Raw genomic sequence first — 8,973 nt, 5'->3', positions numbered from 1 at the left:
ATGGATGCAAGGAGTAGAGGAACAGAAGAGCTATATACAAGTCAAGGTAAACAAACAAGCAATTATACTGATGGAAGACGAGAAGCAGTTCAAAGAAATGAGACAATGAAAAAGATAAAAAGCCAATCGAAATATCAGAGAGACTACAAAAAAGAAGCAACGCTAACAATGACTGTTAATGATCCAGAGAAAATATCTGTGCTGATGATAATAAAGGCAGTGGAAGAGAAAACTGGATTTGGAAAGCTGTATGGACTGAGGAAAAAAAGTAATTTTGACTATGAACTAACCATGGAGAATGAGATGGATTGTGATAAGCTAATAGATGGACTACTGATTGATGGACAGTTTTGTGAGATCAAAAAACTATGTAAAACTGAAAGAATGGTCTCTTTTTTGCTTTTGCCAAACTACATAAAAGAAGATGAAATCGTTCAAAAACTGGTGGATTGGGGTGTAAATCCTATTCTCCCATTAAGAAGGAGATATTATCCTGGCACCACTGTTGCAGATGGAACAAGGTTTTTAAGAGTAAGATTCCCACAGGACATTGTGACTCTGCCATACAATGTGAGATTTGACACAGAGGAGGGACCAAAATACTTCAGGGTAATTCATGACGGCCAGCTAAAGACTTGCAGAATATGTGCAAGCACAGAGCATGAAAAAAAGGACTGTCCTCAATATACCTGCAGTGTCTGGAACAGGGGCATTTTCCGCGGGACTGCCAAGCCCCGCGGTGCCAAAGCTGTGAAAAGACATGGATGAGGTGTACGTGTGAATCTGAAGAGGAGGACAATGCAGAAATGGAGATAGAGGTGCAGGAGCACATGGAGGAGACAAGCAGAAATAGAAGGAAAGATGAAACACAGGAGGTGAATGGGATTTCTGATGATTTAAGTAAGCAAGGAAAGGAGGACTCCACGAGGAGAGAGGACAACGCAGATAAAGAAATTGAAGTGCATATAATGGAGACTGAGACACATCAAACTGTTGCTAATGATGGACAAATGAAAGAAAAGGAATGTGCAACAACGAGTGAAATTGCAGCTGGGTGGAATAAAGAGGAGGTAAGCGATGAGGAAACTGATGAAATTAACCTTGAGCTTGAAAGCAGAATATCGAACATTATGAACAGAAGACGTAAAATGTTAAGAGTACCGGAAATAAATATTAAACAAGTATTAAAGAAACAAAAGTTAAGAAGAGAAGACAGAGCAAGGCTAAATGAAGATAAAGTAGATCTAAATTCCTAGATATTAAGAGAGACCGCATATGTATGATGGGTTGTTTTGGTTTGTGTTTTTTCTTTTATTTCATTATGAGTAATTTATGTTTGGTCTCCATTAATGTTAGAGGGTTGTCATCTAAGCGGAAGTTTGAAAATATAATGAATTTAACAAAACAAAGTGATATTTTATGTATACAAGAGACTGGATGGAATGAAACAATAGTTAATGATTTTAAAAAATGTTGGGATGGAGAAATATGGTACAGTAATGACTTAAATAAGAAAAAAGGCTTGGCAATACTAATTAGAAGGGGAGTAGTAGAATCAACGAATGTTTTATTTAAAGATAACAATGGCAGGATTTTAACTGTTAAAATTATGGATAGGGGAGAAGAAATAACAATATGTAATATACATGCTCCAAATGAAGATATGGAAAGAGTTACTTTTTTTAAAGAATTGAGTGTTTTGATTAATGGATGGAAGAATGTCATTGTTATAGGAGATTTTAATACTGTTTTAGAAAGAATAGATGTTGAAGATTTTATGGTGTATAGAGCTGATGTTGGAAGAAAAGAATTGAAATGTATGATGGCTGAACATAAATTTGTAGATGTATGGAGAGATAGAAACAGAGTCAAAAGAGAATATTCGAGAAGACAGTGGGTAAATACAATTTTAAAACAAAGCAGAATAGATTTCATTTTATGTGACAGAAGATTTGAGCATTTTATTTCAAAAGTTTTTTATAAAATGTATAGCGGGAGTGATCATGATTTTTTATACGTAATGATGGATTTTAGTGGAGTTGAGAGAGGACCAGGTGTATGGGTGGTTAATACACAGCTTTTAAAGAACGAATTGTATAAAATGGAAATGGAAAATCTAATTATTAATAGTGTAGATGATGTTTTATATGATGAAGCAATATGTGTGTGGTGGGACAATATAAAATCAGATATCAACAGTTTTTCTATTGAATGTTCTAAAAAAATACAGAAAGCAAAAAGAGCTAAAGAAAGGGAACTAAATAAAGAATGGGAAAATGAAATGAAAAAGATAACTGAAGGAAATACGGATATTAGGAAAATAGTAATATTGGAAGAGAAACTCAAAAAAGTGGAAGAGGACAAATGTGTGGGTGCTAGAATAAGAAGTAAGATAAGGAATACAGTGGAAGGGGAAAGAAGTACAAAGTTTTTCTATGATGCAGAAAAGACTAGACAAAAAGCTGATTTAATAAAGAATGTTTCAATGGAAGGTAAAAATATAAAAGATAAAGAAGGGATTTTAAAAGCGGTGAAGGATTTTTTTGGTGTTTTATTTAAGAAAAAGGGAGTTAATGAGGAGGATGAAGTATTTTTGTTAAATCAAATCAAAGTTAAAGTAAAAGAGGATGATAAAAAAATGTGTGATAGTGATATAACAGAAGAGGAGATAAATGAAGCTATAATGCAATTAAGTAATGGGAAAAGTCCTGGTTTAGATGGTTTACCATCTGAATTTTATAAGGTTTTTAAAGATGTTTTAATACCTATTTTGAAAGATCTTTTCATAGCCATTTTTAAGAATGGACAATTGAGTGAGAGTATGAAGAAGGGCATGATTAAAATAATTTATAAAAAGAAAGGGAATAAAGATGATTTGCAAAATTACAGACCATTAAGTATGCTCAACACAGATTATAAAATATTAACCAAGATTTTAGCGAATAGACTTAAAAAAGTAGTTCCCCACATCATTACGACTAATCAAGCATATGGCGTATTAGGAAGAGATATAGTGGATACAGTAACAAGCATTAGAGATTTAATTTGGTACATAAAAGAGAAAAAGAGTGATGGTTTTTTAATCAGTATAGATCTAGAAAAGGCATTTGACAGAGTTGAGCACAAATATTTATTTGATTTAATTCAACAGTTTGGTTTTGGTAATAATTTTATAAAGTGGATGAAATGTTTTTATACAGATATTTTTAGCTGTTTTAAAATAAATGGTTTTTTAACAGACTTCATAGGAATATCTAGATCTATAAGACAAGGATGTCCCTTATCAGCTTTATTATATACTTTAGTTGCTGAACCGTTAGGTTTAGCAATAAATGGAGAAAAAGAAATAAAAGGTTTTTTAATAGAAGACAATGTAATAGAACAAAAATTGTTTCAGTATGCAGATGATACTACTCTGATTTTAAAAGATTTTAATAGTGCTGAAAAAGCTATGGGAATTATTGATAAATACTGTCGAGGTTCGGGTGCAAAAGTAAATAAGGAAAAAAGCGAATACATTAAGATGGGAAAAGTGGACATTTCAAAAAGAAATTGGCAGTTAAAAGAACAAAAAAATAATATAAAAATTTTAGGCATTTCACTTGGATATGATGAAATTAAAACTAGAGAAATAAATTGGGACGAAACTGTAAACAAAATGGAAAAAAGATTAAATTTTTGGAAACAGAGAGTACTGTTTCTAAAAGGGAAGGTACTTGTCTTGAATTCTCTTTTTTTATCCAAAATGTGGTATGTTTTAAGTGTCGTTAGTTTACCAATTTGGGTATATAAGAGAATAAAAACTATGATTTTAAAGTTTCTTTGGGATGGTAAGCCATCTAAAATTGCATATAACACAATCATTGGAAAGGTGGAAGATGGAGGATTAGGACTAATAGATCCATGGCTGAGAATGAAAAGCATGAGAATTAAAACAGTAAAAAAGTTTTTTAACAAGGACAACATTCCATGGAAAAGTGTCATGAATTATGTTATTAATAAATGCGGACAAATAGGAGATGATTTTTTATGGATGGCTTTTAAGGATAATATGATAGAAAATATACCAGAGTTTTACAACCCGAATTCCGGAAAAGTTGGGACGTTTTTTAAATTTTAATAAAATGAAAACTAAAAGACTTTCAAATCACATGAGCCAATATTTTATTCACAATAGAACATAGATAACATAGCAAATGTTTAAACTGAGAAAGTTTACAATTTTATGCACAAAATGAGCTCATTTCAATTTTGATTTCTGCTACAGGTCTCAAAATAGTTGGGACGGGGCATGTTTACCATGGTGTAGCATCTCCTTTTCTTTTCAAAACAGTTTGAAGACGTCTGGGCATTGAGGCTATGAGTTGCTGGAGTTTTGCTGTTGGAATTTGGTCCCATTCTTGCCTTATATAGATTTCCAGCTGCTGAAGAGTTCGTGGTCGTCTTTGACGTATTTTTCGTTTAATGATGCGCCAAATGTTCTCTATAGGTGAAAGATCTGGACTGCAGGCAGGCCAGGTTAGCACCCGGACTCTTCTACGACGAAGCCATGCTGTTGTTATAGCTGCAGTATGTGGTTTTGCATTGTCCTGCTGAAATAAACAAGGCCTTCCCTGAAATAGACGTTGTTTGGAGGGAAGCATATGTTGCTCTAAAACCTTTATATACCTTTCAGCATTCACAGAGCCTTCCAAAACATGCAAGCTGCCCATACCGTATGCACTTATGCACCCTCATACCATCAGAGATGCTGGCTTTTGAACTGAACGCTGATAACATGCTGGAAGGTCTCCCTCCTCTTTAGCCCGGAGGACACGGCGTCCGTGATTTCCAACAAGAATGTCAAATTTGGACTCGTCTGACCATAAAACACTATTCCACTTTGAAATAGTCCATTTTAAATGAGCCTTGGCCCACAGGACACGACGGCGCTTCTGGACCATGTTCACATATGGCTTCCTTTTTGCATGATAGAGCTTTAGTTGGCATCTGCTGATGGCACGGCGGATTGTGTTTACCGACAGTGGTTTCTGAAAGTATTCCTGGGCCCATTTAGTAATGTCATTGACACAATCATGCCGATGAGTGATGCAGTGTCGTCTGAGAGCCCGAAGACCACAGGCATCCAATAAAGGTCTCCGGCCTTGTCCCTTACGCACAGAGATTTCTCCAGTTTCTCTGAATCTTTTGATGATGTTATGCACTGTAGATGATGAGATTTGCAAAGCCTTTGCAATTTGACGTTGAGGAACATTGTTTTTAAAGTTTTCCACAATTTTTTTACGCAGTCTTTCACAGATTGGAGAGCCTCTGCCCATCTTTACTTCTGAGAGACTCTGCTTCTCTAAGACAAAGCTTTTATAGCTAATCATGTTACAGACCTGATATCAATTAACTTAATTAATCACTAGATGTTCTCCCAGCTGAATCTTTTCAAAACTGCTTGCTTTTTTAGCCATTTGTTGCCCCCGTGCCAACTTTTTTGAGACCTGTAGCAGGCATTAAATTTTAAATGAGCTAATTAAGTGGATAAAAGTGTAAAATTTCTCAGTTTAAACATTTGCTACGTTATCTATGTTCTATTGTGAATAAAATATTGGCTCATGTGATTTGAAATTCCTTTAGTTTTCATTTTATTAAAATTTAAAAAACGTCCCAACTTTTCCGGAATTCGGGTTGTATATATATATATGTATATGTATTAGGATTGTTACACAGAAATTAAGTCAGTGAAAATGTATGACAATATCCAAGTACGTGTTCATTATTAACATTAATGTTTTTTTCCCTTTTTTTGTATTAGATTTTAATCAGCATTGAATGATTGTGGAGGGATGTTTTCGGTGGAGTGTTAAAACTTTTCTACAATTGCTTCTCCAACCTTGAGAGGGAAGGCCTGCTTAACCCTGATAATGAACTTCATATGTATGCACTGCACTGGACATTTCTTCCACACATAAACCAACATCTACAGTCCTTCAAAGATGGCTGGAATTACCATACTTTGCGTACTGAAAGGCACCAATCACCACATCAGTTATGGTGTGAAAAAATCACAAGGAAGGCCAGGATTCCCTCCAGGTCTGTACCCTTAAACTTTGGGAACTTCTGTGTAACTAATAATCCACAATGTTTTTACAGAATACAGTGTTAAAAGGATAGTTAACGCCAAAAAACAGGCAATGTGCACCACAGGATACATATTTAGTTCCATGTAGGAGGCATGCGAGAGAATATTTAATCCAAGATGGTTGTCAGTATCATAGGTGAATCTGTTTGGAGTATGTGGGTCATGTGAATTGGTTCAAATAACATGTACTTGTTTAGTCAGTTTGACCTAAAGCCAACATGCCCACCCAAAGATTTTAGATTTCAGGAGAAAAATGCAATACACCGGTTAATAGTAATAGTAACAAAGGGTTAGTTCACCGAAAAATTTAAATTGTCATAATTTACTTACCCTCAGGTTGTTACAAAGCTACATCTACTGCTGAATGCAAAGGAATAGATTTTGAAAAAAAGTTTGTAATCAGGCTTCTTTGGGCCACCATTGACTTCCATTGTAGAAAAAAACTTTCTTCAAAATATTTTCCTTTTGTTTTCAACCGAACAAAGACATTTATACAGGTTTGGAACAACATGAGGGTAAGTAAATGATGACAGAACTTTTATTTTTGGGTGAACTATCACTTTAAGATGTTGAATAAAATTAAGTCAGATGTTGGTCATGCAGTTATTTACAGTATTTTAAAATATTTGTATCTCCTGAGATGCATTATCAGATTAGGCTAAAGCCCGGAACACACCAAGCCGACGTTGGTCCTAGTCGCCTATTTTTCAGCGGATTCGACATGATTTGTCGGCTTGGTGTGTTAGGGCAACTTTGGACCCAGATGCTGCCAACGTGGCCAACTCTGCAGTCTGCTTTCATCTCTACTAGTTGGCTGGTGTCGGTTTGGTGTGTTCCTTGCTTAAGAAAACAGGATTATCCACAGCATTGTCAATGACTGGTGCCCAAGGTAAACTGGGCACCCTGTACTGGCTAATAGAAATATTGTGCCAGGACCCTTAGGAAAGATATTTTATAGTCCTCTGTACATAGTCCACTTTCTCAGCCTATGTACTTGAGTTAAAGAAAAATGTCCAAATAAGTGTCCCTATTATGCTATTTTAAAGCTTCGTAATTTTTTTGGATGTTTCTCAGACGACTTGTATGAATCAGTTCAATTCCACGAGCCCTCTGCAAATGATTGCAATGATTGGTCAGAGGGCCCAGTAGATTGTGGTTTACCTTATGGCACATACAAGTGTAGACCTTATTCTCCAGAGAAACAAGCATGCAGCCATCTTTCAAATATTGTCTTTGAACTTCTGTTTTTGCAGTAAGCTTAATGCATTTCGATGGCATCATTATCAGAGCAATTAGTTAGTTAAGTGGATTTACTAAATGTATAGTTAACGAAAGTTATCATGAACATCAGGACTCTGGAATGGTTCCAAAATGAGCATTACCTGATTTGCCCACGTCAGAGTGTGGGTAGGGTTTAGGGGTGGGGTAGGGTAAAGGGATCACTGTCACAGCATGATTTAGAAAACCATCCCGTTTGGGAAAGGAAAAACTAATTCAGAAAAGGCCACTTTACTTCCACAGAGACCCCACACTCAACATGTCGGAAATGAAATGCCCTTTAACCAGCATTGCCTACCCCTATTCTATATGATCAGCATTGATATTACCAACACTTTCTTTTCTTACATTAGTTTGATTTGGAGCACGGAATCGACTGGGAGGGTCCAAGTGGTCACCATGAGGAGGGTGTTGCAGTCCCTGAAGTTAACCTTCCAAGGCAACTGACTGACCTTGAATTACAAAGACTACCAAATCCCCATGGTTCTTTCTCCAGTGTAATAAATACATACAGTGAAACAGTTGACATATTGTCCAATATAATGAATGATTAAATGCCAGAAATATGCAGTGAGTAAACAACCCAATGATTAAATGAAATGAACAGAAAGACAAAACATTGAAAACATTTGAATTTTATTTTGTTTACTTTCATAATAATTTTTATTGAAACGAATAGCTAACAACTTTGAATCTGAAACTGCTATCAGCCATCAGAACTACCGACTCAAGATGAAATATCTGTAAACTCTCAAAACTGTTTCAATTTTATTTTGTTTACTTTCATGTAAACTTGTTACAAATAAACACCAAAACATGTTACGCAAATGTCTGACATAACTTTGGCCTCTTGCTAACAAAACACAAATGCTAACTGTATAATCATTTTTATTGAAACGAATAGCTAACAACTTTGAATCTGAAACTGCCATCAGAACTACTGGCTCAAGATGAAATATCTGTAAACTCTCAAAACTGTTTCAGTATGCAGTGTTTAAATCTTGCCAAAACCAGAGTACCATGAAGTGATGCTTGCCATCAGGTCACACTCAAATTCCTCATATGTTGCTACATTTTCAGATAGTTTTAGAGTGAAAAAAACAGGTAGACGCCTGTGGCAAAGCACAACAAATTCTTCCAGGTCTGATGACAGCACGTCCCACCCAGTCCAGAATGTGAGAAGTGACTTCAGATGCTTTCCTGATCCTAAATGAGCATTAAAATATTTTAAAATAATTTAGCAATATGTGGTTAACCAAGTAAAAAAAGAAAATAGTCAAAACTATGGATGTCCTGAACAAATCTCAAAGATCAGTATTGCCGGCCGATCAAACATATTTCAGCTGATTGTTATTGGCTCTTATGAGCACAATCATTTGTTAGCTACCATGCATTGTGGAGTAGGTGTGATATGCAACTTCAAGTAAGTTTGCCTGCTGGTTTTATTACTACCCCTGGGCCCTGCTATAAGTACAAACCTGATTCCAAAAAAGTTGGGACATTGTACAAATTGTGAATAAAAAAGGAATGCAATAATTTACAAATCTCATAAACTTATATTGTTT

The 8,973-nt window shown here is 35.3% G+C and overlaps 1 long non-coding RNA gene across 1 annotated transcript; it reads left to right on the top strand.

Annotated features, from left to right (window-relative positions):
- The first annotated feature begins 5,752 nt into the window (after positions 1-5,752).
- LOC132152354 (uncharacterized) lies at positions 5,753-8,230 on the top strand. The gene is made up of 2 exons (XR_009436494.1): positions 5,753-6,081; positions 7,762-8,230. It is a non-coding gene; the product is annotated as an uncharacterized LOC132152354 (long non-coding RNA).
- The last annotated feature ends 743 nt before the right edge of the window (positions 8,231-8,973 follow it).

Source organism: Carassius carassius, chromosome 11 (assembly GCF_963082965.1).
Source record: "Carassius carassius chromosome 11, fCarCar2.1, whole genome shotgun sequence".
NCBI classification, from domain to species: domain Eukaryota; kingdom Metazoa; phylum Chordata; class Actinopteri; order Cypriniformes; family Cyprinidae; genus Carassius; species Carassius carassius.
This window is presented reverse-complemented; position numbering and strand designations above follow the sequence as displayed.